The following is a 22,829-nucleotide window of genomic DNA, read 5'->3' on the forward strand; positions in this document are numbered from 1 at the left end:
ACACAGATAAAGAGAAAACACTCCCCAGGCTGTTAGTGTCTACCGATCTCCCCCTGTCCCTGCTTTCCCTCCTCCTTTTCTTCCGCAGCATGCTCAGAGGAAGATGGATAAATCAAACTCGCTTGACAGAGAGGGAAGTATTGCTAATATTTCTATGATCCACAACAATATTGTTGGGACTTAACCTTTTCTTAAAGGGGGAAAAAAAAAATCCTACCATCCATCCACGCCAGGCTGTGCTGAGACAGCTGAAAGAGCTGGAGGGCGGGGTCCATGTATATTTACTAACTCTCTGCTCCATCCATCAAAAGACACACCATGTTGGCTCCACCTGTCTGTCATTGTCCTCTCACATTCCTTGGCAACTTCCTCTACCCCAGCCACTTCATGGTCTCATTCACTTGATATGTGCATTTTTAAGGAGAGCGCTCCTCTCTATGTCTGCACTGACTCTTTTCTGTCTCTGGTCTTTTGTTGCTGACTCCAGTCTTCCACCTTATACTGGCTTCTTCCTCCTTTTCACTCCCCTTTTCTTGCATTTTCTGAATGCTCCTGGAACTCTAGTGGTGTGTCATATGAGTGTGCTGCCCAGGAAGGTTAGAGAGGGTAATTTGAGGCTCCGAGGGTGCCGCGAGGCTTGGATTTAGTTTTGGAAGGTGTGCTGACAGTCAGCAATCCAACACTGATCACACCAAAGTCACACAGATTGGTAAGATGTGTAAAATCCTGGTGGGAAGAGGGTAAGTGTAAATGAGTTAAGGAGAGAGTGCAGAGGAAGGAGTGATTGTAGTTTTATCCACACAGACAGAGTCGACAGAGATGTCACTTTCACCGTGGGCTATGTTAGCTATTGAGCTGAAGCCTATTTGCACCTGACACAATGGGAAAGCAAGTTTTCTGCCTGAATCCACATGTGTGCAGGATGGGCACTGGCTCAGTGCTACCCCTGCAGCGAGTGCAGTGTGAGCATATTTAGAAAGAAATAACTCTGATGCGGTCTGCTGTTTAAATTTGTTTAAACACAGAATATCACATCTCAGCTAAGAGCCGACACTTACTCAATTGCACAACACAAACACACCCAGAAAGAAAGAGAGTTGGAGTTGAAGTTAGAGTTTGAGTGGAGTAGACAAGCGTCTGGTATAGAAGCAGTTTTAATATGTTAGCCTGTCTCCCTGCTGGCTTCCCCTCCCCCTTTCAGGGACGGCACTAATGCCATTAAGTGTGGGACAGATCTGTTCCATGTCTGCAGGCCTGCCAGTCTACTGGTCTGCCCCGAGACCACTCTCCATCTAATCCTATCCTCTCTCTCCCTCTATCCTCCTCCTCCCCTCCACACCAGAGACAGGAAGAGGCGGCTGGGAGAAAAATCTAATAAATAAATGAGAGGATGCAAGAGGAAAAAAATATATAAATTAAGTTCTCCGTTCTCGTAAATCATGTTGCCAACTTCCAGTAGACAGGAGGGCGGAGCTTAGGGTAGAGTGAGCGAGACCATAGGTGGAAGAGTGAGTGAGAGGCAGTGAGTAAGAGAGAGGGGGAGAGACGAGCGATTGTGAAAGGGAGAGAAAGAGGTGCGGGAAGCGTTTCTATTCCACCCTCAACCTAGCCTCAGCTCTGGAGACTCGGCGGCGAGGTGTTTTTAATTGATTTTTGATTAGATAGACATGGGGGGGAGGGAGTTTGTCCATTAGCATGAGGGGAATGAACCTCTGAGAGGAAGTGAGTGAGAGAGGAAGGTACAATGAAAGAGAGGGAGAGAGAGAGGGAGTAGCTGATATAAAGGTTTGTGAAAGACACAGAGGAAAATGACAAGTCAATAAATGGATATACATATTTGATATGCACCGATGGGATGTAACTTTTTTAATTTAAACTGCTTTGCAGCTTAATTGACTAAATTATATGCTTTAATTATAACCTATTACTCAGGGATTTAAGGTTTCTACTGATACAGGAACATTTTCAGACTTCAGGAGGTCAGACGCAATAAAAATCCACTCTAGGTCACTCACGATAACGTTAAAAAAAAATCAAGTTCTTTCCCCAAGTCCCATAGAGACGTTAAGAACAATCCTGGTAGACAATGGTACTGATAATTTGAATAAATGCATTGTGTGCATCTCCAGCACTAAAAAACATCCACCTACTTTTCTACTTTTCTCAAAGTTGCATGCTTTCAGAACAGGTGTTGGAGGGTGTTAGTGGGAAAAAAGCGATGCCATTTGCCTTAACGTAACTTAGAGTACCACAAAAATATTTTTTATTTTATTTTTTTGTGAAATATATGCATATTATTACTTTTGAGTGTAGTGCGAGGATAACTCTAAACCAACCTATATTTTTCATATAAATGAACAAATTTACATGATTTTTTAATTTACCCCGTATGTTGCCTGGGCTGCATCGTCTTCACGGGCTTCATAAGCACATTTACAATTTTGATTTAAATGAACAACTTCTAATAACTTTATGTTACTACTTTTTAACGAGTCTTTCACTGTGCTTACATTCATTAATGGCCTGTACAGTATAATAATTATGTTCGGAGTCCACCATTGCACTGGGATAAAAAAACATTCACAAGGTTAACAATCCAGGGTTCCTTTATTTTTATCTAATTGAATTCAGCTTCACAGTTTACTGTTTGCTTTCTGTTTCCGAGCTGCATGCAGTTACAGATAATGTTAGCCAAACTTTTTCTAATACGAGTGCAAAGAAGCATTAAACAGGCAAAACATGCAATGGTTTATGTGTTTGAGCAATTATAGGAAATAAGCTTTTCATGTTGATTTTTAAAGATGGCTCCTAGGACAACATACTTTATACCATTTTCAACATTTAATCAATCTCTGGATTATTTTTGTTTTTGTAAGTAAAGGAACAGAAAATAGTTGCTGATTAAAAGCTGCAGGTGACAAACTGCTCTTTAAACTCCTCAGAAAAGTTAACCAAGTGTTTATTTTGCACTTCTGTTGTGTGAAAAAAGCGACTCAAGCAATGCGCGGTGTAAAATCACGCCAAGGTTCCAGTTATTATTGAATGATTTCTTTATTAAACCAAGGTTAGTTTTGTTGGGCTGTGCTGGAAACAAATAAAACAGCTCTTCTGTTCTCAGAGAAGTTTCTCCAAATCAAACAGGACTGAAGTCAGCCGCAGCAATAAATGCAGGGCTCGTCACCTATACTGGAGTCTGTGCCGCAGCTTACACATGTCTGCTGACATGAAGAGTCACTGTGAGTAAACTGCGAGGGTTTATTGCACAGAGATCATAAAAAATTGTCTCTTTCTATCTCATAGTTAGCCCTCCCTCAGTCTCAGCGCAGTTATCTGCTGATCAAATGGCATTGTTTTTGCTCACAGTAACTGTTCCACAGTTCCAATAAAGCGCTCCAAACATGTTTGGTGTGATCGCACTGTAAGTGTCCCTTTATGCCAATAGCAATCAACACAGAAACTCCTGCCTCAGTCTCTGCTAACTGAGAAGGTGCTGAAGCTAAAACCTGGCTCACTGTTTTATGCAATTGATTGTTCTTTAGCACATTTCTGCACATTTTTGCTTTTGAAATATGGACTAATAATAAAACGTTTTTGTTAACATTTGTTGTTTCTTACACATGAACCTAAAGACTATATTAAATTAAGATGCAACATACACATCAAGAGGCAAAACATATTAACTTTGATAACTTGTCTCTTGGGTACAAATCTTAATGTGCTAATTATTTTTATCCTTGAGACCATTTGCATTAATAGAATAATAACATAATTAAAAAAAATCAGCATTTATTAGTTGTTGCATTACTGTTTGTGTAATTTGGTTGTATTTTCCCCGAGCAATAAGTTTGTAATTTTATTTTATCTTGACCCCACCTACTCGTAGATAAGATGCATAAGACCCTGATGAAAACAGAAGGTAATATGCTGCAATTATTAGAAATTATTAGAAATCCAATATAAGATGGCTGTATTCCCATCAAGAAAAATGAACTACCTTCACCCTGGAAAAGGCACTGACAAATGACCTCTCACATATTGATCACTGCACACCCAGAGCCTCACGCACAGCATAATAACAACCAGCAGCGAGCGTAGCAGCGTTGATATTTGTTGTGTTGTTTTTTTGGTTTGTTTGTTTTTTTATTTCTTATTTGTCCTCGGGTTTAGTTTTAATGGCTGAGCGAACTAAGGCGAGAAACACAACACGGTATTCTCCAACCATAAATTAGATTTGCACCTCCAGCAAACTTTCACTTTGCTGCTTGGTAACTTATCTCAGTTCTCATAAGTTTTGTAGTCTCCAGACGCCCACCCCTCCCCTCCTCAGCTCTCATCCTCTTGGTCAGTGAAACCGGTCCCAGCTGCACTTAAACAGAAACCCAGAGCTGCGGACGTAGACACATTCACACACTCCCACTCCCACACCGATTCCCTCAGAGGCACATAGGGTTAGAGTAATATCCAAAGTGCAGGTGGGACTTCGCTTTTGTAGCGATGCTGAACAGAGCAGGGCCAGAGCATGAGCCAAGTAATGGAGTGATGATCACTGCAGAGATTGAACAATCAAAGTAGGGAGGCCGTTGGTGGGGGCACTCATGGACTTAGGGAACTTGCACACTAATTGTATCTTATGACTAATTGGTAAATTAGTGAAACCTATTTCAAGGCGCCAGGCTTAGCTTTGGGGGACACCCACAGCTCATTATAGACTCATATTCTGGGCAGAGGAGGAGAAAAATAAAGGAAATTATACAATTGCTCAGGTGAGAATGGCAATTAAGCAAGTGCTTAAGAAGAGCAGGAAATGAAGCCTCATACACGCATAATTTACTATACTCTCCTGTGTCTGGCCTTAAATCACCGCTGATCCAGGGCATATATTTATGATGCCACGAGGAGGGAATAAGGACTGTGTTTTTGTGTACTTGTTTTTGTTTGTGTGTATACTAACATGCAGACATGAGCATAATATAATTATGTGTAATAACTTAAGTTGTTGTTGTTTATCCTGCCGCTTTTAATCAATTAAATAAATTACAATTACATTTTTTTAAATTAATGACACTTCAATGTCCGTAAACGGCAAGTTCGCTCTCCCAGTGAAACTATGATGACCCTTCATGATCATTTTTACCACATTGTGATTTTGAACAAATTAGATTGTGTGAAGGAGAATTTCTTTTCCAAGTCCTGCAGGGACAGGACAACTTTATTAAGAGCGATATACCAGCTGATGCAATTTTCTGAAGATCTGACAACTTTTTTTCTTTCTTTTTTTTTAACATCCATGCATGTTAGATGAAATAAAGTTAATTTAAATCTCAGCTAAATGTTATCAGCCCCTGAAAATAGATGGGCATAGATGAGATCATTGGCTCTCAGGTTTGAGAATTAGCAGTCTCCTCTCCTCCCCACTTTTTTTATGCTTCTTTTTTGAAGATTGGAAAATTTAACTGCAAAGTGGGTTCTAGGGAAGATTTCCACTGCTCCCACTCCTGAGAAAACTGTAAGCCAAGTAAAATCCAAAAATACACATACTGGTACTGAGGCTTAGCAACAGTTCAGCTATTAAGAATTGAAAGTAGAATTGCTAGGAAGCAGATAAAAATAATAACCGGGAGGTGAGATTTGTGTACAAGAGACTTATTTTCTCTGCCCTTAATCTAAAGGCGTACGTATCACACGATCACCCAGTGTCTGTAGAAGCTGTAGAGGTCAGAAACAGGGTTGTTCTGGTTGAATTCTTAATCTTCAGTCCTGCTCGTCTTATCCCTCTTCCTTCATTCCCTCTGTAGCATGCCTCTGTTATATCATCACTGCAAGCTGAGTGTTTGTTCACCTGGTTCTGCCTTTGCTTTATGTTCCATTGCTTCAAGACCGTTTTGGGGATATGTGCAATATTTCCATAAGGAGACAACTGAGCCATCCAAAACCCTCTTACCAAGCCTCCCTAACCAATTTGCCAGGAGTAAAACTAATATTGTCTTTAATCAGATGCAATTAGGTCTGCAAGTTAAGATCTTCTCCCAATTAAAACTCATTAGGCCCATAATGTCATTAGGGGAGTCCTGAGTAACCACCACTTGCTTTGGCAGCCTACTTGTCACAAACAACAGTGCAAGTCAATAGCTTTGTACCGCATAAAATGTCCATTTCAAGACGGCACAGAATAAAGAGGCTTGAGTGGAAAGGTTCAAGTTTTGTTTGTTTTTTTCCCCATAGAGTCATTTGAAATTTAACAGGAGAAACACAAAAAATCAGCCTTAGTCTGAGATGTGGAAATGTTGAGCTGCACTCAGGAAGGCTTTCTATATATGACTACAATGTTTGATGAAGGAAAAAGAAACATGGCTGTTAGCATGTGTTCATTACATAACATTCATGACATATGAAGTAAATTGTGGGATGCTCGTGAACATTGCTTTAAAATGCCGTTTTATTGTACAACCGGGACTCTGTCGGGATTGTTTTAGACACTTATTAAGTTTACAAATGTGTGTTCCCGTTACTTTATGAAAGATGTGTCCTTTACAATCACCAAATAACTATCAAAATATATCTGCCAACTTAAGATACTGTGACTCAATACACTGCGTGTCATGTGCTGTGCTATCAAATGTAGCACATTGTTGTGAATGACAGATTTAAAATAAAAACGAGTTATTATACAGCAAATTAATTTAGAAAAATTTATTAAATAGTCACCTGTGTCTTCTGCATATGCGACCGTGTTATGTGTAATTGTCTGCATATATTTACTTGGAGAACAAGCAATCAATAATGTGGTAGACCATAACCTCCGGTAATACAACTTCAAACAAAAGCAGTAGCGAGGTCAAATTTTAAATTTTCATTACCGTCTACAAAATAAACAAAAAAATGGATTATGGCGCACAGAAACTAATAACACATAAGATAACCACAGATGCACAACAAAATGAAAATATATGAAGTAACTGATTTTCTGTTTTGCCTGAACTACCCTACATTAAGCTACTAAAATATGGTGAACAAACTCAGACAGCAAAACTGCTGAAGGTATATTGAATTTGTGGGTCTTTGTCGTGCTCAAAAGCAGTTCATCATTGATTTCTGTGCACACTGCCGAAGAGTTTCTCTAAAGCCTTGAGACAGAACTACCTTGAAGTTAATGTGCTAAAGGCACACAGACACAGGATTCTTGCTAGACAGAAATTCATACTGTCTCAGGCGTTGCTTTGAAAGCTTTCCCAGTGCACTATATTCACTCAACATGTAAAGAAACAGTAAAGCATATTAAAATTCGGCAAAACTTTAAATGACCTCAGCAAGAATCCATTTTAATTCTACAGTATGTTTGTGATAAGATACAAGAGGCTGCACTGTAAAAGGGACATTTACCAATATCAGTGTGTATGGTCTGTAAAATGTCTGTGTGACACCAATCAACCGTAATTACCATAAGGGTTAGAGTTTTCCTCCTGTCTCTAATTGGCCTTTGCTGTCAATCAACAAGTGATTTCTGTTCACAATTGAACTAAGGGGAATGATAGAAGCAGCGATGGCGGGATAATTGAAAATAATTGAGCAAATTGCAGATTTGAGAAGTTGGCTTCATCAGCTCTGCGGGGGCGAAATATGAGCATGTGGAGAGAAGAGAGGTGAACAGAGGAAAAGCTAGATCTTAATGATAATGAACAAAACACTCATCTCCATTTTGCCTTCACCCCCGAGGATAGATCTGCTTATCTGAATAATCAGCCTCTATGTGTCTCAATGTCACATGCACTGGAAAGGATGAGCATCTTTGATCTCTGTATCCTGAGTTTCAGCAGCTATTCACCAGCCCCATGGCTGGCCCATGTGAGAAGTCCCTCAAACATGTGATGCAACCGTGTTGGTGGACCTTCATGTAGTTAAGTGTGTGTTTGGCATCAGTGTGTTTATTTATGGTGCACGTGCGTATATCATGCTTTTTGTCATAATTCTGTTTATCAAGTTTTTAAAGACAAATGAACAAACAATATATATATATATATATATATATATATATATATATATATATATATATATATATATATATAAACAATCCTACAGAGATGATGCTACTAAACAGGTACATCAGGCGAGAAATGCTGTGACATCAATAACGCAATGAGACAATATTTTGCAGTTGCACAGTAGTTTGTTTTATGTAGCAAAATCCAATTCATGATTTTTTAGTCTAAAGATGTGGCAATTGTCCAATTCATCAGTTTAAATTCAGATTATAATCAACCCCAGAAGTTTCAGTTGTCCCCATTTCTGCTGAAGAAAAAGAGTCCTTTTACTGATGTGGCGTCCAACTTTTTCCATATTCACAGCCTCTGAGATTAACGATTTCCGCACAGGGGATCATTTCCAACCCACTTCACCATTACGGCTTTTCTTGCTAGCATTATAAGAGACTGGAACACAGCATTTTCTCTTTAAGAGAGGCAGGAGCCTTCCCAAGCAGACATGGTTGTGGATTTGCTAAAAGATGCTGACCTATAGCTGCACTAACACATGAACATACGGCCTTCCAGAACATTTGACATTTTATGTATTCCTTCATGCCTACATGAGGTTTACAGTCTGGTGTTTGGTGATGTTTTCAGTGTGTTGAGGTTCCCTTTCCGTACTTACTATAGATATATGGAGATATGTATACTTGATATGTCAGTTTTATTCAAGGGACTTCATCCAACATGAAGTTATATTTGGGTGTATATAATATTAAAGCTGTAAATGTATACTCTCTTCTATGCAAACTTTTATTTGAGCTTCACAGTGTGTATGTATGTAGCAACATAAATCAACTTCAGTCTACTATATTTTCTTCCGTGGGTGGATTTGTATATCTGATAAAGTAGCAATACTGACAAGCTATTGGGACTAAAGGCAGCCCCTCAGTTTCAGTTGTTTGTCATCGCTTTCTTTTCTTCCTCCTACTCTCCCCATCCTCAAGAGCTGCTTACCTTCCACATCTTTCAAAAAAAAAACAACAGCAACTCCATCTTGCCTGTAATTTACATTTCCATATGCTGCCAGTGGCGCCAGGGAGAGTGGATAATTGGGTTGAAAGTGGTGACGGTGAAAGCAGGATAGAAAGGGATACAGAGATGGCCAACTGGAAAAAAAAACAAGCCATTACAGGATGGTTTCTTTTTTTTCCCCCTTCACTCGTCATTTTGCCATGCTGCTCTTAACCACTTGTGCAGCTGAAAAGATTTACCTTGGCCTTCCATTCTCTCTCATTCTGTACTCGCCTCCCCCAGAGCCTCGTTCCCTCCCTGCGTCTGCCTCATCCATATTCATCCTGCATCTCTCTCTCTCTCTCTTCCTCTTCCTCTCTCTTTCGGTCTCTCAAGCTCGCTCTCTCTTCCTCTCTCTCACTGTGTCACCCACAGCATGGCGTTAATACACCAATTAGTACTAAGAGCAGATAATGGACGATGTCATATTGCAAAAGGGAAACCGAGACACAGAGCCACAGTGAGTGAAAATTAGCAAAAGAGCAAGATTGAGAGTGTGAGTGAGAAAAGGGAAACGAGAGAGAGGGAGAGGTGGAGGTATCTTTATGGATGCAGTCTCTGGAAATGTTGAAATACTGCTTTTACAATGATCATCCCAATGGAAAGAGAGTGATAGGAAGAGCGCTCTGGTGGTCACAGGTTGCTATATAAAAGCAGAGGTGGTACACCAACGCTTTGCTGGCTCCAAATACCGATGTCTGCTTTGTTAGACTCTTAAACCCTTTTCATTGGTTTCCTCCCCTTTCAGTACTGGAAATACCATACAATTTCTTTCCTGCTATTGTGTTCATTTGTACGCCCACAGGTCTTCTACTCGACTACACTACACAGGGCACGCATGAAAGGCAGTAAAGACTTCCTCCAATAATGGTGGCTTTCTGTAGTACTATGTTTTTACTTGCCGACAATATGGCAACATGCTGAAAAGAAATGCAGGTAATATCTTGATTAATTTTCATTCATACACAAAGTGAATAGCAGTGATTTGTATGAAACGGATTAATTCTGAAGTAATGCATATCATGTTTTAATATATTGCTAAGTAGCAACCTTATCTGTACAAAAACACACACAACCATTATTCGGCTTATTATTTTATAGAGCACATTGTGAAATGTGATGTGCTTTGATAACAAGTATTGCAAAAATAAATTTTGGTTTTGTGGTTTGTGGTACAGGAGATAATTTGTCAATCAGTGGAAAACACAAAGCCGTATAACTGTGAAAATAGGAGCTATTTGCAAATAGGGTAAGGTGTTATGTAAATATGGTGCCGCACAAACACGTGCTCCGACTAGGAAGAATTGGCATTAATCAAACATGAGCTAGAACAAATTAAAGTATGCCAGCTGTATGAGTCCATTTTCTCTGCCTTTTCGGGAGAACACATGAAAACATTCAGGCAAACAGGACCACTGATGCTTTGTTGATAAAGTCTGTCTTATCGAGCAAGTCATCGCTGTATTGAGAAACTAAATGCAACATGGAACACAAATGAAGAAAAAGAATGATTATTAACAGTGACTGAGATTTTCAGTCATGGTTGAGCCTCAATGAAATTATTCAGTGCTAGAACATCCTCACACATCAGCACAAAAACCGCTACAGTGCTACACAGGCGCTCACGCTTATCTTGGATTTTCTTTCATTTTTTTTCATGAGCTCTGTGTTTTAACCACTGCCTTTATCAACACTTATCTGGATCAATTTATTTAGGTGAAAGCAGGAGAGTAATTACCATGTGCTGTCTATAAAGTGCATTTCTGAATAAAGCTGGGCTTTTGATTTGCACTCAGCTTCCTGTGTGTTTCTGAGTTGCATCTATTTGTTTGAGAGCCTCTTAAAACAACACAACCATGCGTGGAGAGACAAAAGGCAGATCATATATTTGAGCACCATGAACTTTGCACTATAATGCACTACAGTATAATGTAACTGTGTGTTCTGTTTTGAATGCACATATATTAGTTTTGTTATAAACTATTCATTGTATTTGTTATGTATTTCAACACCAAACAACATCCCATCATAACTATCTAATGCACACCATTCAGTTTCTCAATCAAGAGCTTGTGTAAATCTTTGTCATTCTTTATGTTTATTTATCTTTTATATCATTTGACTTTCAGAGATCATATTATTTATGAGCAGCGCTTACGAGGCCAATCAGCACTTAATCAGAGTTACTATTGTTGTTGCTAAGAGACCAGTGTGCAGTGAACAACTGTTCAGATTTTGCAAAGCACAAAGGAAAGACTTGATGCTTCAACTTTGTCGACATTTGTTTTTTTTAGCGGTCCAGAGTGGACCAGGTGGCACGGTTTGCCTGCAGCCTAATTATACAGTGTACTGTGACTTTGCATGAATAACATCTGTTTCTGAAAAAATACTGATAAAGTGTGAGACCGCCATAGAGCACAAACTACATTATGCCCTGTGTTTATTGACACAATGAGTCAGACAGCCTGTGAAGGTCAATTGCCTAGATTTGAGAGTGGTATAACAGAGTCGGTACTGTGTAACAGAAAGCTAAGTGGCAACGGCGTGTAGCGCCTATTCAATAGAGTCCAACATTAGCTACCACAATAGAAACTGCCAAAAGGATTTTCAGAGTAAAAAGAAAAATTGCAACATGTACCCCGAACTGGTGCAATTATTGCATGTGATATGGAAGTTAAATAATTTCATCTGGCACTGGAGAACTTAGCCCATGTTCACCTGGAGACAAAGAGTTCTTGGGATTAATCCAGAGTTATTACTCATGGCAAGTTCAGTCTAAAATAAAAGTCAAACAAAACTGCATTTTTAGTAGTTGGTTCAAATTTAAATCTATTTAATGGCTTTCAAGCAGACATAGCAAAACAATTTCCACTGAACACACAGACACACGCGCCAATATCCACGTAATAAAAGTGCTTTTAGTGAGGATACGTAACTTTTTTAAAACAGGTGCATTTGAATGATAATAGCAGATTAAATCGTTCAGTTTATTTAAGGACATAAATGTTAAAGCTACTTCACTGAATGCCTGTATAGTTGGACGACGGATGAGGAACTGTAAATATATCGCATGTCTGCCTCAGATTCTTATTATAATGTCTGTGGCTGTCTCCATGGGTAACAGTAAAGTAATGCTGTAATGTAATTTATGTTTTAAGGCATCATTAGGCAGTGTAGGAATGTTGCCATATAAATGTCATCGACTGCTACTGGTTTGAAGCCAGTGTTATTTTTTTAACTGGTGAGTACCATATTTATTTGGAGGATAGCTCTCACTACCCAGTCCTAGCCCTAGCTTGCTAGTTTGCTTATCAAGGTGCAGCTGTAATTCTCGGTGACCTTAAATGGGATGCTAATTTTGGCCCAAGAGAAACAGGCTTAAAAGAATACACTTACCGGAAAAAGTGAGCAGCTGCAACTAAGAGTAGCTTTTAGTAGAACTACCAAGAAGCTTCAATGCCTCCACTTAGTTGCTGATTTTTTTCTTCCTTCCTTCCATACACTTTCACCCGCTTAAACCTGTACCCACCTGTGAACGTCCTGGAGAACACCTGCCAATGTACTCACTCAGAGCCGTATAACACGCTTTCTTTTTTCAACAAACTGTCTGACACCAGAAGAACCAGAAAAGCAATCTTTTGAAAAATCCATCTATTCCTGGGCAGCAGACTGCAATCTTAAAGATGTAGGTTTTTTTTTTTAATGTTGGTGCTTTGACATTATTTAGAAACTTTTCTTTAAGTGCTTTGAAACTAATGGAAAAAATAAAAAGCCTAGATACATTTTAATACATGGTGCACATAAGTGAAGAATCTACAAGTCTTATATGAGCACAGAGAACTTGCTGTATGGTTGATTTAATCAATAAAACCGCCATGATAACAGCCATTTGTGTGGGAGTCATTTAACACACAGTCAACATAATGTCCTGCACTGAAGCTTCAGCTCCATCTTGACATTAGACATTTCACCTCTCTAGCAGCAAGGTTCAGTCACCTCGACTTCATGCTGACACATGGATAGAACTTTGTCTTTCATGACGTCTTTTCTATTTAAAAAACTTGGACGATTTCTAAGTGAAACACCTCTTTAAAATTAATGCAGTGAAAGCATTTCAGTGGCAGGCTAAGTAGCTGGATTAGAGCACTGGCTGTTTAATTTTAAAATACAGATGCATGCAGTTTAAAATGATGCACAAATCAGTTTACAGTGATTTGCATATTATTTCCGTATAGAAGACAAAGGCAACATATCAAATTAAATGTGAAAACTGAGAATTTTTTTGGTTTGGGTAAAAAAATAGACCAATTTTATGTCTGATGCAGCAACATCCATCCCAGTTCTTTTCTCCAAAAGTTGGGAAAGAGATGTATTTACCATTGTGATGATCATCGTCTTCGTTTAAGAGAACTCTGTAAGTGTTTGTACTGAGGAAGCAAATTGCAGTAGTTGTGTTACTTGTAGTTTTACAAGCAAAATGTCAGCTGCTGCAACAGTTCAACAGTCTTCTTTGTCATATTTTTTGTGTCATAATATGCCAGGTGTTATAATTGGATGAAAGGGTCATTGGGTGGAAAGCTACCGGCATACGTGCAGGATCTGGCTTGGCATTGACTTGAATGAAATAAGGAAGTCACCTGAGTAGTTGCATGTTCTACCAAAATCAGTATATATCAATCAACAGTCACGGGGCCTTTACAGATTTACAAGTTCCCCGTGCCATGTGCACTAATGCACACCCATGCCATCACAACACTGACTGCTAAACTGTACTCTGATAACAAGATGGATGGCTTCTCTCCTCTTTAACCAGGCAAATGCAGCATTCATAATGTCCAAAGCCAGTTTCCAATTTTGATCAGTCATTCCACAGCAGTTTTCTGCTTTTCCTCAGTCTTTAATGAGCTCTGGCACCGAGAAGGCAGCAGCGATTCTGGATCTTGCTTGTATTTGTGGATGTAGTTACACTCTGTTCACTGCCAGAGGTTTGAGGAAAGTGTTACTGAGCCCATAGAGTGAGCTCTGCTTTAGAATAAGCTCTGTTGTGAATGCAGACCCACTGTGAATGCCCTCCGGTACAGAGATTTATGTTACTGTTGATCATGTCATTTTCAGTTTTTTAAGTTTCAGTTTTTTTCTTATTTTCAAATTACTGATCTATTATCTCTTTAGCTTTTTCACAGAGCGGTGCACCGCTATAACCTTTGCCTGTGAAAGACTCAGCCTCTCTTATATATTCCTTTTATACCCACTTATGTTTGTGACCTATTGCTAATTAAACTAATTAATCACTTAATGTTCCACTAGGCTTTTTTTTTTAGAATTTTTCAGTCATTATACAACCAGGTCTTTGATGACCTTGCCCCAGCGTCTTTTAAACATGCTGGCATAAGACAAAACAGTCACAGCATTTTTGGAACCGTTTGTATAGTGAAATATATATCAGAGAAAGGTGGAAGGTGGTTCTGAGCAAAGTTAATGTAGGAATCAAATAGTCAGTGTCCTTTTTTTCTTGCAGGTACTTCAAGACGATTTGCTTACACTGTGTGCAATTAAGCTACACCTAATTTGCAGGGCAATTACAGATGACCATTTAGAGGACCTCTGGCGGTTCCTACAATCCACCTTGGGAAACCACGTGGGTTAGGCATCTGGAAAAAAAAAAGAAAAGAAAAGGTTCTAATGTTATACAAAAAAAGCCGTTTCATTAGTGGGCGGGCAGACGTGGTATAGACTAAATTTCCCTAACTTAGGTCGACTAAGGCTTGTTTATAAAACTGTCATGAAACTGTCTTCAAGGTACCAAACTGTATGTGAAAGCCAGTGACGAATGCGCTAGGTTGTAATTGGCCTGATGCAGAACTGCAGAGGTTGAAAATGCCGTGTGGACGGTCCTGATGAGAGTGCGCGCTGCCTGTCGACAAAGAGGGAAACTAGAGTGATCCGTTCTGTGCGTCAAGACGCACGAGATAACCGCATGTGACTTGTGTAGACTGTCCTAATTCCAACGGATGATTTTTACACTGTAGAGCTGCACGAAGTCAAGGAGTCGACAGTTCGGGGGGGGGGGGGGGGGGGGGAGCGTGTAACAGAAACACATCAGGCATGCAAGAGTCTGGTCTGTATTACGCAGACGTTTTGCGACGGTGACACATTTGCTCAAATGCTCACCACCAAGCCAGCGGCGGACGGACAACAGAATTACAACTTAATTTTTCTTACTAATCAACTATAGTTTAACATTTCCGTCACCTTCATCGTTAAAGTGTTCCGCATGCTCTAATATTATTTTTCTACCAGGATGGTGTCGTCGCCGTTATTTATTTTGATGCCCACACGGGCGCATTTTCGTGAGAATCTGTTTTGTCCGTGAGGATTTTCCCTCCATTGGCTTTATCATATTTTTTAGTCGGGTGGATTCCCCCCCCCCCCCCCCCCTGTCTCCCGTCTTTAAGATAGCAGGCTATTAATTTTTAATTCTTATGCATCCGCACGAAGACGGCACCAGAGAGGAGAAAAAACGAGTGATAACCAGAGGGGAAGAAAAGGAGAAGGAGGCAAGTGAGGAGAGAAACGAGAATGAATGAGACACACTGAGAAAACAAGGAGAAGGAGATTGGAGGAAACAAGGTAGGATCGATGTCCAGCTTTTTTATTTTACACGTGCTCTAAATACATGTGATACGAGTGCGACAGTAATAGCATGTAATGCGCAGCAACCTGGCTTCTTCTGTGAGCCTGCGTGAGGTGTTCAGACGTGGTAATACGATTTATTTATGTAATATTTTATGTTTTGACAGGTAGCGAAGTTCATGTTTACGGTGCGTCAACAGCAGTCGCCTCATATTTAAAATGCGTGCTGGATGTTCTAAATTAGTCGCATCTGCGAGTATAACTCTCGTCTGTGGGCCTGTGCGTTGCACCGTGGCCTGGACAGTAACAGATTTTGGCAATTTTAATTAATACTTAGGGTCTGCGAGCCTGAAAGTGACAGTGTGCATGTCCTATAAAAGCGAAGAAGCTGTGAAGTGTTTTCAGTTGACATTGGGAAATCGAGGCAAATCACGACTCTTTTTAGACAAGAAAAAAAACAAGATGTTCTGGGATATTTGTGACAGAAGTGATTTTTGTAATCACTCTGTTCAGGGTTTGCTCCGCAAGTTCCTTCAATTAGAGAAAGAAATGAAGTAACCAATTGATTATTAGAGGAATGCATCAGAGCAAGTGTACAGCCTCAGTGTGAACTACTCTGTCCAACCCCCTGTCCAAGACTATATCATTAATCCTACCTTGTCAAATCATTAACTATAGACTAGCTGTTGGGGAGTCCTTGAGTGTTTCTGGGTCTCCCAAACTATGTGAGAAGTTCTGTTAAATTTAGCCCATCTGACATTCTAATAATAGCTTGTGCACAAAATGGCAACAGAATATGTTATTATGTTATTGTCTTAATATCACCTCACTACAAACCAAGCCAGGAAGCATACTGTCATACATCCAAATTTAATCAAATGTGACCCCCTTAATATTTAGGGGTTCAAATCATGATAACCCCATTATAATGTTACTACGCTGAGCTAATTCCCAATTTAATAATAAAATCTCTAATAAAAAGGCATCAGCCGACTGTATTGCAGCTCTGATAGATGAAATCAAACCTTTTGTCTTTGTGTGTTATTATGATAAAATTGAACCTGAGGAGGCAAACAAGAAAGCCCCTGAAAACAGTTATTTTCAGTTTGTAATCCTTTCCCTCATTCTTTCCCTCATTTCACTGGGGTGCATTGTGTTTGCCCTGCCAATTCTTAGGGAAAAAATTGGCATGTCTACTATTCTGAAGGGGCTGAATGAAATTTAAATTCTTCAGGTGGTAAAACAGCAATATTGCAACTGTCTGATTGCGTTATCTGGGCATTCAAGAAGCCAGACTTGGAATTGGTTACTGCCAAACACACTCCTCGGGAAGACAGAAGGATTTATTTCCCCCTTGTCTGTGTGTCACATCACCATCAGAAAAATTATTCCCGGCTTTCAATGGTTGAATAATAGTCATATATTAGCATGGCATTAATGATTGAGTTTTTCGAGACTTTGAAATGTTGTGGTCAGGATTTGATCATCGTTTTATTTTATTTAAAACATCGGCTGTGAAGAAGACACTGTATACAGAACCTGGTTGATTTTTTTAAATTCTTCTATCCATTTAGGTTTAAAGTGTAGTCATTGAGTCTATATGAACATGAGAAATGCACATACTCATGTTTTCGTTTATAGCATGTATGTCTGTGCATGTGTGCAGGCGCTCGCACACGTGCACAGACACGTACACTTGATCTTTTTTATAAATGGGATTAACAGTGCTAAGTTCCCAAAGCGACTACACCTTCAGATTTTTTAAATTCTTTTCATTTTGCTTTCTGCTGTTTAGATCCCTACAGCTCTTTGACAAGACTGACTAAATAACTTTGTTGATAGAAAATTAGCGGAAAGGAAAAAGAATTGATGATTTTTACAAAATAACCTGTGTTATTTCAGGACAGTTCAGCATAATTCTGTTTCACACATTAGACACATTAGAAAAATAACATTGACTGGATTTACAAAAAAATGCTGACACCTGTTCTGTCACTGTAATACTTGATTAAAAAAAAAAAGAAGCTCTTGTCACGATTGTTAATTACTAGAAGCAATACATATTGAATGTTACATGCCAAAAAGCTGGATTGTTGATTTTGACACTGCATGGAGATTTATCCTTAACCTGTGAAAGCCAGTGACATCTTTTTCACACATAAGATGGTATGAAATGAAACTGAATGTGGCTTGTAGTAACAGTATAGCAGTACATTATTCTACAGTTTTAATGCCCTCTGGGGTAGCAAATAACATAATTCAAAATGCACGTATAATACAGATAAATACGCAATTCAATTCAATTTTCTGTTTTGCGATCAAATTGTTTTAAATGTTGGGTTCTCAGTGGGCAATTACACATGTTATTAAAATAAAAAATAAATGAATAATCACTAAAGAATAGAAGGGAGCCGTTTGCTATGAAAATCTGTTAATTAAAGCCATCCGTCAGTCAAGTCAAGACACAGAATTTCATAACATTGTGCGGCAAACACAAAAATTATTTAGCTACAAGTGCACACGATAACGCATGTAGCCATTTCTCTTTTCATTACAAAGTGAATAATTTTAATTAATTCAAATTGTTGCATATGTGGTGATGGTGTTCTAACATGCCCACTTAACAACACACACTTTACTGTGCACACATAATGCCACTATAAGCTATTTCAATCTCCAGGAGGGAATTAAAGGCAAATATTTATTCCAGTACAGAACAGAGGAACTCTACTATGGCGTTGCAGTATATTCAAATGATAAACTTAATCTCAGAATTGTCTTTTGATGATGGAAGGTTCCCAGATATGATATTGGATTAGTAAAATCCTTGCACGTACAGCAGGCCATTGAAAAAATTTATTTTCGGATATGTGCGTGGTCAATATATATAGATTTATCATAAATCTGAAGATTATTTTCCATTGTAATACATGGCTAACAAACATTTTTTTCTTAATCTGATTTCTGCATAGCACACAAAAAGCATTCAGATGAGTGATATAGCATCGTTACAGTATGAGATTAAGAAGCGCTCTTCAGCCTGTTCAATCTTATTAGGGTGGAGGTAACCAGTGAGGGTTGTGGCAGTGATGGGATCCATGCCCGTTATTATTGTCTCACGGGATGCTGCCTGGGTACCTGTGCGCCCCTTGTGAATGGGCAGGAGTATTCTTTTATTACCCTTTTTGTTATGTCCAAATTCTGCGTGTCTGTTGGGCAGTTTTTCTCTGGACTGACCCAGAAGCTCTTTATTGTGTAGTGCCAGGTAGCTTTTCCTCGCTCCTTGCCTTTGTAGTTAGCAGTGTTTACCTGGCAGTGGCAGTTCTGGGGTTGTCACTAGCCTGATAAGACTTGTCCTGACAGGAAAACCATTATGATTATGACAGTTATTGTGTTTCAGTGTTTTACCACTGCTGACAAAATACACTGGAAATGGTTTTTAACAGCTTTTGTTGGACTAATTATTGCAATCAAAAATACCATATTATGTTTTCTAAGCCCATTTGGCTGTTTTCCCCTTAAATGCTAGATTACATTTTTGGAGGATAAACATGCAATAATGGATTGGATATAAAGCAGCAAAAAGAGGGAGACGGGAAAGGAAAATAGAAGGGGTGAAGAGTGGAGGTTGCACTGGCCAGGGATATATATAACGGCCAAGAAACAGTGCCTTTCTTTGCTGTGGCAATGAGGTGCAGAAGTGATGGGCATTGAATGTCCTTTGTGAGGCTACTGGGCTTTGTGCTGTGGAGTTATCGGTGATGTAGTCACGCAGCTGTGCTGCAGCCTGTTGGTTATCGGCTCTGGCGTCTCTGCTACATCTGGAGAAAGTCTGGAGGTGTGGGTTTTGAGGAGCCAATCTTACAGGAACCCCACCACACACTAATTCAATTCACTTGCTGCCAGCCTTGAGCACGTGTAGGCGCCGGCGTGGCGAAAATGAACAGGAGCAATAAGAGCACATGAACAGAAAAAATCGATGAGGACTCTTTTTCATAAATGGAGTGGGTGTTAAATTAGCTGGATTGGTCCATGTAGCAACACATTGGATTGAGTGTCTGGTGTATTTGGGTTGTGTCTATCGACTGAGAGACGACTGGGTGTACAGCAGGGGAAAGACTCAGTGATGCTCATTCAATGTGACCAATCAGCCTCACCAGCAATTCATTCAGTTTTACACTGATTTGTCAGAGAAAATGGGATCTCTGTTTAAAACAAATGTGTCGCTGGAGTTTCAGTGACCATATTACAGTTGCTCTTTTTATTTTATGTAATTTTCTGCCTTTATTGGATATTCAGAGTTTAGATAGGTAGGCAAACATATACCCAAACTACTTGAGCTGTCCAGTCACCTTTGCTTCTAAAAAAAAAATTAATGGAAAACTTTAAATCCCAGCTATCAAATCAATTTGTTTTCCAGTTTTCATTTCTGAACATGCGTTTTACAGGTTTTCAAAGCCCTGTGGCAGGATATAATTTTAAAGGTACTTGAAAATAATCATCACAAATCAGTATAATTTTTCCCTGTGGGTTGTCTGGCATTTTGGAAAGTAAGTTGTGGCAGCTCTTGCCAAAGGTGTATAATGGCAATGGTGCCATTGAGATCAACTTCAGTCCTTCTGCGAACCGTGGACGCGGTCACAGAAAGCTCTATAAATGCAAATATGTGCAAGTAAACTCAAATATTTATAAAATTCTAAATGCAAATTTTCACCTAAAACTAAATACCCAAAAGGAGCATATGGGAGAAACTTTGACTAGACAAAAGGTGAAACTTTAGGTAATTGGAGTAGGTTTCCACATCTAAGCTATCCATCTGAAAAAGGAGGAGCACACAGATGAAAGGAAACAGGGATCAATTGACCTAATAGCTTGTCCAATCAATCCTTATGTTTTCTGATAGCTTGATGGAGGGTGCAGAGCGGAGTGGTGGATGAGCCCCTCTAATTGGCTTGGCCAAAATGGACAGAGCGAGAGACTGAGTGGTAATGGCAGAAGTAGTCGTCACTCCTCCTCACACCTGGTGCTCTCATTCTACCTGCGTCAATACTGACACCTTTATCCTCATTACCTTCTGCTTAGTGCCATGTCCAGACCCTTCATCTTCAATGGAACTTCATTGTTCCTTTATTATTTCTCCGTTTGCACAATCCTCTTCCTTTCTCGCTTTCTGCCACCGACCTCTCGCAGTCAATGACTGCAGGAGTTACTCGGTGTTGTCTTTGCTATACCGGCATTCTGTTGGGCACTAGAATTAGGAGAGACATGTTTATAAACAGGATCCTTGCAAGCTGTGTTCATGCGAGACACACCTGAGTCATTCCACAGAGGGACAGCCCTAGTGGGTTTGTATTTGTGTCAGCAGCACTCCCATTGGAGTATATGGTGTTGGACTGGTGTGAGCATGTTTGTGTCTGTATGTCTCTGTGTTCCGTGCTGTGAGTACTGAGAACACCAAGAAACAACATGGGACTGAGAGAAGCTGCTTGTTTTCCTGTCTGCCAAGATGGGAGCTGGAGGAAAGCAGATTGAGAAAAAAAGAAATGAGGTAGGGGAGGAGGGGAATGGGAGAAGAGATGGAGCTCCTTGAGAAAGGTATGAAAGGGCACGTATATACATAAACAGCTGCAAAAACACCCAGAGCATTTTACATGATGCCAGATAAGAGGGAGAGGGGGGAAGTGCACCGTGATGGAAAAAGTCCATAAACACCTAGAGCAATGAACTTCAAGAGAGAGGTAGATGAGTGAGTGAGTGAGAGAGAGAGAGAGAGAGAGGGAGAGAGAGAGAGCATCCGAGGTGGATTAATTAAGGATTATAATTATGTTGGGACTATGCATGCCTCACCTGAGACTAGCCTGTGCTGCGCCTCTCCAATCCTCATGCCCTCTGCTCCTCTGCACATATGGACACAAACCAAAGTACTACCCACACTTGTGGTATCATAGATTCACCTCCCTGACACTGTATGCAAAAGTGAATGAGTGCAACAGCTTATTAACCTTTTTGCCGCTCTGGGTGTGTGTGTGTGTGTTTTTAATCGGCCTAGTACAATATTGTTGTTATAATGTTCCCTTTTGTACTTGTGCAGCGAACATGCCAAACTTATCTGGACAGAACGCGGCACAGTCCTGTAGGAATCGTCTTGAGGTAAAAGTGAGTTTGTGTCCAGGCAATTGTTTAAATTCCCAACAATTAGCTGATGGCACTAAAGAGCAACTACACAAGTCTCAGTTTTCACATGCTTTGCTTAAATTAGCATCTGTAAACAGTGATTGAGTATCAGTTGTTACGGTGAACAAGTTAACAAACAGCTGCTTATTTACACAGCTGGTAGATGCATAACGGGAATAATTATTTGATATATTTCTGGCCACCTCGTGAAATTTACTCTCTTTCTAGCAGCTAATTGCTTCATCATGTTCATTAGCGAGCAAGGTACTTTTCTGTCTGTTGTGGTAGAAGGCAGGTAACATAAGCCGGGTCTATCAGCATGCTTTCAGAAACACATGAGATGCATGTACATGGGGTTGATGAGAGTGATGGGAATGAACTGCAAAATCCAAGATATTTCCATGCTGATCAGCTATAGAGGCACAAGTACAGTTTCCTCTTTGCATTACAAAGATAGTATTGAGGCTGCAATGCTCATGCCTCTGAGTGGATAAAGCTTTGTTTTTTCCACTGAAACAGTCAACAACTAGCACCCAGGTGTGGTATTAACAGAATCAATGTGAGGTAAGATGCTGCTAAAAATGACCATGCATGCTCAGCAAACCCTCTGTGGTTATATGGAGGGTTCTTTTTTTTTTTTCTTTTTTTGTCGTTGTTTCTAAAAACTACACTGCTGTGCAGCAATTTTTAGTTATCGAGTGCTTTGTTACCTTTGCCTGAAACGGGGACAAAAGAAAGTCAAACGTTTTTATGAAAAATGAAAATCTGAAGATGGGGACCGCAAGAGGTTACACTGTGGATGGTGAAGGACATGTCTGTAATTGAATAGAGTAGCTAGTCTGTCTGTCCGAATATGATTGTACTTTTAATCTAGTAACAATTACGTTCACACCGCTTGTCCTCCTGTAGTGCTTTTAGTGTATGATCACGAGCCGTACGTCACCTGACCACAATAGGACTTCGCTAAAGCACAGCTTGCCCCCTGAT

The 22,829-nt window shown here is 39.7% G+C and overlaps 1 protein-coding gene across 3 annotated transcripts in view; it reads left to right on the forward strand.

Annotated features, from left to right (window-relative positions):
* The window catches only part of adgrl1a (adhesion G protein-coupled receptor L1a), a 155,968-nt gene that overhangs the window by 40,975 nt on the left and 92,164 nt on the right, over nt 1-22,829 (forward strand). The window contains exon 2 of one of the 3 annotated variants that reach the window (XM_080904858.1): nt 15,534-15,665. The exons of the other annotated variants lie outside the window; for them this stretch is intronic. The gene's annotated coding sequence lies outside the window, so the exon portion shown is untranslated. The remainder of the gene's footprint in view (nt 1-15,533; nt 15,666-22,829) is intronic. 3 annotated transcript variants of the gene reach the window in all.

This window comes from Rhamphochromis sp. 'chilingali', assembly GCF_963969265.1.
Source record: "Rhamphochromis sp. 'chilingali' genome assembly, chromosome: 15".
In the NCBI taxonomy this organism is placed as follows: domain Eukaryota; kingdom Metazoa; phylum Chordata; class Actinopteri; order Cichliformes; family Cichlidae; genus Rhamphochromis; species Rhamphochromis sp. 'chilingali'.